The sequence below is a fragment of the Schistocerca serialis genome, chromosome 1 (assembly GCF_023864345.2).
Source record: "Schistocerca serialis cubense isolate TAMUIC-IGC-003099 chromosome 1, iqSchSeri2.2, whole genome shotgun sequence".
Classification (NCBI taxonomy): Eukaryota; Metazoa; Arthropoda; class Insecta; order Orthoptera; family Acrididae; genus Schistocerca; species Schistocerca serialis.
Window position 1 is genome coordinate 172,038,119 of NC_064638.1, and position 6,785 is coordinate 172,044,903.

The 6,785-nt window shown below is 44.7% G+C and overlaps 1 pseudogene; it reads left to right on the forward strand.

The window, feature by feature from the left end:
• The first annotated feature begins 3,917 nt into the window (after window positions 1-3,917).
• LOC126427253 (5S ribosomal RNA) lies at window positions 3,918-4,035 on the forward strand (annotated as a pseudogene).
• The last annotated feature ends 2,750 nt before the right edge of the window (window positions 4,036-6,785 follow it).

Below are 6,785 nucleotides of genomic sequence, written 5' to 3' on the forward strand. Positions count from 1 at the left end.
GCTTGACTCCTCGGTGAAGGTATGTTTTCGAAACTTCAACAATAGCCCGTACCGAGCTATTAAGCGTCTCTCTTGCAGAGTCTTCCACTGGAGTTTATCTATCATCTCCACAACGCTTTCGCTATTACTAAATGATCCTGTAACGAAGCGTGCTGCTCTCCGTTGGATCTTCTCTGTCTCCTCTATCAACCCTATCTGGAACGGATCCCACACCGGTGAGCAGTATTCAAGCAGTGGGCGAACAAGTGTACTGTAACCTACTTCCTTTGTTTTCGGACTGCATTTCCTTAGGATTCTTACAATGAATCTCAGTCTGACATCTGCTTTACCGACGATTAATTTTATATGGTCATTCCATTTTAAATCACTTCTAATGCGTACTCCCAGATAATTTATGCAATTAACTGCTTCCAGTTGCTGATCTGCTGTATTGTAGCTAAATGATAAAGAATCTTTTTGCTATGTATTCGCAGCACATTACACCTGTGCACGTTGAGATTTAATTGCCACTCGGTTCACCATCCGTCAATTCGTTGCAGATCCTCCTGCATTTCAGTACAGTTTTCCATTGTTACAACCTCTCAATATACTACAGCATCATCCGCAAAAAGCCTCAGTGAACTTCCGATATTATCCATAAAGTCATTTATTTATATTGTGAATAGCAACGGTCCTACGACACTCCCCTGCGGCACACCTGAAATCACTCTTACTTCGGAAGACTTCTCTCCATTGAGAATGACGTGCTGCGTTCTGTTATCTAGGAACTCTTCAATCCAGTCACACAATTGGTCTGATAGTCTATATGCGCTTACTTTGTTCATTAAACGACTGCGGGGAACTGTATCGAACGCCTTGCGGAAGTCAATAAACACGGCATCTACCTGTGAACTCGTGTCTATGGCCCTCTGAGTCTCGTGGACGAATAGAATGGGTTTCACACGATCGTCTTTTTCGAAACCCATGCTGACTCCTACAAAGTAGATTTCTAGTCTCCAGAAAGTCATTATAAATGGTTCAAATGGCTCTGAGCACTATGGGACTTAACTAATGTGGTCATCAGTCCCCTAGAACTTAGAACTACTTAAACCTAACTAACCTAAGGACATCACACACATCCATGCCCGAGGCAGGATTCGAACCTGCGACCGTAGCAGTCGCGCGGTTCCGGACTGCGCGCCTAGAACCGCTAGACCACCGCGGCCGGCAAGGTCATTATACTCGAACATAATACGAGTTCCAAAATTCTACAACTGATCGATGTTAGAGATATATGTCTATAGTTCTCCACTTCTGTTCGACGTCCCTTGTTGAAAACGGGGATGACCTGTGCTCTTTTCCAATCTTTTGGAACGCTACGCTTTTCTAGAGAACTACGGTACACCGCTGCAAGAAGAGAGGCAAGTTCCTTCGCGTACTCTGTGTAAAATCGAACTAGTATCCCATCAGGTCCAGCGGACTTTCCTCTTTTGAGCGGCTTTAATTGTTTTTGCCTTAGATTGCTCCATTCGAATAGCCTTCATTTCCTCAACTGTCTGTGTTGCAATCAGATCGCATTTGTTTACAATACACTGGCTGCATTTGGAAGTGAGTTTGTATACTTAATCAGTTTCATACCGTATTACCTTCTAATGGGACGGAAGCGAGAGACTGAAATTGAGAAACGTATTGCAATTCTGTCTCCGTAGAAGAGAGGCTATTCTAGTACGACAACAGCTATTAAAGCCGGCGTCTGCAGTGGTGTATACATTGAAAAGGTTCAAGGAAACTGATTCCAATTCAAGTGTTTCAAGATCTGGAAGACCCCGTTTAACGTCATACAGGAAAGCTCAGTACAGAGTAAATGCAATTCAGAAGGAAGGAAATATCCTCTAAGAAAGAAAAATCTCCGACACAATGAGAGGGAACTCGGTAAATGTGATATACATGATTATTATTTCAGGAACGCGGGATGATTTTATCGCCGGCCGGAGTGGCCGAGCGGTTCTAGGCGCTTCAGTCTGGAACCGCACGACCGCTACGGTTGCAGGTTCGAATCATGCCTCGGGCATCGATGTGTGTGATGTCCTTAGGTTAGTTAGGTTTAAGTAGTTCTAAGTTCTAGGGGACTGATGACCTCAGAAGTTAAGTCCTATAGTGCTCACAAGGGAACCTCCCCATCGCACCCCCCTCAGATTTAGTTGTAAGTTGGCACAGTGGATAGGCCTTGAAAAACTGAAAACAGATCAATTGAGAAAACAGGAAGAAGTTGTGTTTTCCTGTGGAGGAATCGGTTGACCTATGACCTTGCGATCAAATGTTTTCGGTTCCAATTGGAGAGGCACGTCCTTTCGTCTACTAATCGCACGGTTTTGCGATGCGGTCGCAAAACAAAGACACTAAACTTATTACAGTGAACAAAGATGTCAATGAACGAACGGACAGATAATAACTATGAAAAAATAAAGAAAATAAAATTTTCACTCGAGGGAAGCTTTGAACCAAGGACCTCTCGTTCAGCAGCTTCTCACGCTACCACGGGACCACGACGCTCCTGAGCTCACTCTGTCCATGATGTTGCCTATGAGACACGTGGACTATTCAGTTTGTATATTTTGCTTATTTTTTCACAGTTCCACACAACTTCTTCCTGTTTTCTCAATTCATCTGTGTTCAGTTTATCAAGGCCTATCCATTGTGCCAACTTATAACTGAATCTGAGGGGGGTGCGATGGGGAGGTTCCCTTGTCAGAGCCATTTGAACCAGTATTTGAATTATTTAATAAAGAGAAAGAGCTTCACAATTTGAGCAAGTCAATAACGCGTTGGTCCACCTTTGGCCTTTATGTAAGCAGTTATTCGGCTTGGCATTGGTAGACTGAGTTGTTGGACGCCCTCCTAAGGGATATGGTACCAAGTTCTGACCAACTGGAGCGTTAGATCGTCAGAAGCCCGAGGTAGCTGGAGGGCCCTGCTCATAATGCCTCAAACGTTCTCAACTGGGGAGAGATCCGGCAACATTGCTGTCCGAGATAGGGTTTGGCAGGCACGAAGACAAGCAGTAGAAACTCTCCTCCTGTGCCGGTGGGCGTTGTGTAACCGAAATGTAGGCCCGGAATGGCTTGCCAAGAACAGCAGCAAAACGGGACGTATAATATCGTCGACGTACTACTGTGCTGTGAAGGTGACGAAGGTGTCATTCTATGGAACCCTGCTATGGAATCAGATTGCACCCCATGCCGTCATTCCTGGTTGGCGGTCTGTTTGGCGGCCGACAGTCAGGTTAGTTGGCTCTGAGCACTGTGCAACTTAACTTCTGAGGTCATCAGTCCCCTAGAACTTAGAACTAATTAAACCTAACTAACCTAAGGACATCACACACATCCATGCCCGAGGCATGATTCGAACCTGCGACCGTAGCGGTCGCTCGGCTCCAGACTGTAGCACCTAGAACCGCACGACCACCCCGGCCGGCGTCTGGTTAGTATTCTCCTGCTGTCCTGGACGTCACGTCTTCACTGCTCATCGGGACTCAGTTCGAAGCGGGCCTCATCACTGAAGACAATTCTACTCCAGTCAATGAGATACCTGGACGAAGACGTGTCTAGAGGCGGCCCAGACTGCGGTGAGTACCAACGTGACCACCTGTGGATTGTGACGTTCTAGCGCGAAAATTATACAGGATATGGCACGATATGCCTCAGGAGGAGATACAACAACTCTGTCAACTAATCTCAAGCTAACTGCTGCTTGCATAAGGGCCAGAGGTCTGCCAACACGTTATTCACTTCTTCAATTCGCGAAGCTCATTCTCTTCAGTAACTTATCCAATTTTTCTGAAATTGTAATCATTTCCTTGTCTATACATGTGCATTACATCTACCTACTTCCTTCCCATTTTGATGATTTCTTTATGGCGTATTTTTTATTTGCTCTGAGGCAACGGCCTTGCCTCAGTGGATACACCGGTTCCCGTCAGATCACCGAAGTTAAGTTCTGCCTGGCGTGGCCAGCACTTGGATGGGTGACCATCCGGGCAGCCATGTGCTGTTGCCATTTTTCGAGGTGCACTCAGCCTTCTGATGCCACTTGAAGAGCTACTCGACCAAATAGTAGCGCCTCCTGTCACAGAAAACCATCATAACGACCGGGAGAGCAGTATGCTGACCACACGCCCCTCCTCTCCGCATCCTTAGCTGAGGATGACGCGGCGGTCGGATGGTCCCGATGGGCCACTTGTGGCCTGAAGACGGAGTGCTTTTATTTGCCCTAGAGCTTCAGTCTCTTTCCTCATTGGTAACACCGTTTTCGTGAACAATGTTTAAAGGGGAGCATAGCGGCCAGAAAACCATTATTACGGAAACAAAATAAGGCGGAAAGAATACAGTCAGTACACTAACATAAAAACTGGAGCGTGCATGGAGAACATATCAAGATCCAGTATGTGACGCTAATGGTGAAGGGTTGATAATGGTGTATGGTTGTTTTGCGGATGATAAAGTCCGTAATCTATTGAGAATTAATCGTACGTTATAGAAAGAGGGAAATCACAGGATACTGATCAACAAGGCGCTACCATCTGGCGAAAGACTTATTAGTCGTGGATTTGTTCTGCAGCAGGTCCATGCTCCCAAACATACTTACAAATCGTGCAGAGGATACGTCAGTGGAAAAGACGAATGTGCGGAAATAAAAAAATATGATATGGGCAAGTTAGTCACCTGAATTAAATCCCTCTTGTGGGATGAATGCGATAGGGAGGCTAGAAAACTGTCGTATAATGTTGAAGATGTATGGAATAAGCTACAAACGTGTTGGGCTAAAATATCTGCAGAAACACTACAAAGTCTTACCTCAATAATGCCAAGAGTTTGTGCAACTGGTCTGAGGTCAAAGAATGGATACTTTGAATAACCTAAAATCTAAAGCACGCTGTATTTTACTTAATAACAGAAAGAGAAAATATTAAATTTGTGCGATGTGTTTGTACATTCAAACTAAGTACATAGGTTTGATCGAAAACTTTTGAATGGTAGTGTATTTGGTGTCTAGCTTCAGGAATCTATCACCCTTCCTGCTTCCATTCTTTATATGGACTCAATATTCCTCGTACGTCTTATTTGGTACGGGTTTCCCTCACTTGAGCAATTTTCTAATGGTTTGCACAAATATTTTGTCATCACTCTCCGTTGCAGACTGGTTACATTTTCCCAATATCGCACTAACGACCCGAAATCTGTCACCTGCTTTCTACAACTCATCCCATGTGATCACTGCGTTTCACATCCCCACAAATTATTACACTGAGCTATCTGTACAAGTCGAATAATTCCAGTCATGTCTCGCTGATGTTGTAGTCACAGGATAGAATGTTTTAGAGTTTTTGGCGTACACAGCTCTACATTTCCGAACATTTAAAGTAAGTTGTGTATTTTCGTATAATGTTCTGACTGAATATTTGTGCAGTTTTTTCTTCATACTGTGCTTCATTATAGGAACCTACACCATCTGCATAAAGTCTGGGGTTACTATTAATGGTACCTGTATATGTCATTAATGCACAACGTGAACGCCAGTGCTTTCAACACACTTCCCTGCGACACTCCTGAATTTACTTCTACAGTTGTCGAAGAGTCACCATCCAAGATAGACTGATACGTGTTCCACACAAATTCTCAAATCAAGTAACAAATATTGTTGCAGGCGTTGGTGTGGTACTATGTGAAATGCTTTCCGACCTCAAGACATATTCCATCCGCCTGGTTTTATCATTCCAGGATGTGTACAAAAACACGAGTTGTGGTACGTATGTCCGTTGTCCACGGGCTCCGTGACGGTTATTGATGGGGATGTCGTTCTGTTCGAGATACTTCATTATGTTTGAGCTCAGAGTGTGTTCTAAGGCTCTACAGCATGAATCATACTGAACGATAGTTTGAGAATCACTTCTTCTACTCTTCTAGAAGATGGATGTGACCTGCGCTTTCTTTCAGCCACTTGACAGAATTTGTCGTTGAGCTATCTACGGCATATTATGGGTAAGGATCTAATGCATCACTAAATTTTGCATAGGACGTTATAGGGATTCCATAGTGACCTGTACCTGAACGCAGCAATTTCAGATTTTGCTCAACACCAGTGGCAGTAATATTTATGTTGAACTAATCACTGCAATGGTGCGAGAATGAAACTGTGGCAGCATTCCTGAAAACGGAGGTCAGCGTTGTGACGGCGTAAAGTTAAGCGCCGGCACGTCAGTCGGGAGCGATAGAGAAGAGATGGCTGTGAGAAGACGTCAGCCAATTGCACGCTGACCGACCCCTCTCCAGGACGACAACGTGACAGCAGCAGCCCCTCTGTCGAGAGGACATAAGCGCCGCGACCGACTGATGGCGGTTCAGCTGAAAGCAGCTTCAAGATTAGGCTCTTGTATAGTGACTTCAACTCTATTCACTTCGCTTTTAGTTTCTACGTAGCACAGACTTGGAATTGTTTATATCGAAGAAGAGTGCTTATATTGTAAGTCGCCCTTTGCTTGTGACACATCTGTGTAATTGCAAAAGTTAAATAATGTATCTCTTCAATTTGTATTGAATGTTTGTCTAGCAGACGATCATTATAGGCAAAACCACCCCTCCCTTCCGTCTGCTCGACTTCTATATCACTATTTATGGCCGTCCTATCACCCTCACCCCCACCCTCAAGTACCTAGGCGTCACCCTTGACTGTCGCCTCTCCTGGACCCCCCATCTCTGGACAATCCAAGCCAAGGCACGCTCCAGACTCCGTCTCCTCAAGCTCCTTTC